Below are 809 nucleotides of genomic sequence, written 5' to 3'. Positions count from 1 at the left end.
TCGGCAGCTCCCAGGGGGACCCCAAAACTGCTGTGTCTGCCCAGCCAGCCCCGGGCTGACAGTGGCCCTGAGCCTGTCCCTGCTCCTCCCTGCAGGCTCCGTGGCCGGGCACACTTTGTGTTCCTGGGTGCCACCAGCTCAGCAGCTGCAGCCGCTCCAATCAGCGCCCGCAGCTCTGCAGCAAAGCCCTAGCTCACCTGGCACACAGGCCATGGACACAGCACCTTCTCCCTGCTGGGCACTCCCAGCTCAGCCTCTTCCCCAGCACGGGGCTCTCCTGCCTCAGCACCACCTCTGCCTTCCACTTCTTCTCAGGGACACCTCAGGGCCACCTCTGGGCTCACCTCCAGGCCATTTCTCAGGGCCACCTCAGGGCCTGCTCTCCAGGACAGCAACCTGCAGGGAGGGCAGATGATGTGCAAGCCCAGGGGGGCCTGCTTGCACTGGTCTGGGGGCTTCTTTCTCCTTCCACAACCACCCCACAACTTCTCCTGCTTTTCTAACCCCACATCTTTGCAGACTGCCCTTGTCTGTCTGTCTGCACAGACACATCTATCCCCTGTGGACAGAGCCTCCAGCATGTGCTGCCCTGGCAATGGCAACCAGAGAATCCCAGAATCAGTCGGCTTGGATAAGACCGCCCAGATCAACAACCCTTGATCCAACCCCACCATGATTCCCAGACCGTGGCATGGATGCCGAGGGGAGGGGCTTTGGGGATGAGGGGCCTCACAGTACAGCCCAGTGCCCTCTCAGTGCTCTCCCAGTACAGCCCAGTGCCCCCAGCACAGCCCACTGTGTCCCTGTCC

General features: G+C 62.4%; 1 protein-coding gene across 1 annotated transcript in view; it reads right to left on the bottom strand.

The window, feature by feature from the left end:
- LOC114071697 (zinc finger protein 239-like) overlaps positions 1–223 on the bottom strand; it is a 5,489-nt gene extending 5,266 nt beyond the window's left edge. Inside the window, exon 1 of the mRNA XM_027909544.1 lies at positions 198–223. The gene's annotated coding sequence lies outside the window, so the exon portion shown is untranslated. The remainder of the gene's footprint in view (positions 1–197) is intronic.
- Between the last annotated feature and the right edge of the window lie 586 nt (positions 224–809).

The sequence above is a fragment of the Empidonax traillii genome, unplaced genomic scaffold (assembly GCF_003031625.1).
Source record: "Empidonax traillii isolate 1590-97213 ecotype Southwest subspecies unplaced genomic scaffold, ASM303162v1 scaffold2207:size32554, whole genome shotgun sequence".
Lineage (NCBI taxonomy): Eukaryota > Metazoa > Chordata > Aves > Passeriformes > Tyrannidae > Empidonax > Empidonax traillii.
This window is presented reverse-complemented; position numbering and strand designations above follow the sequence as displayed.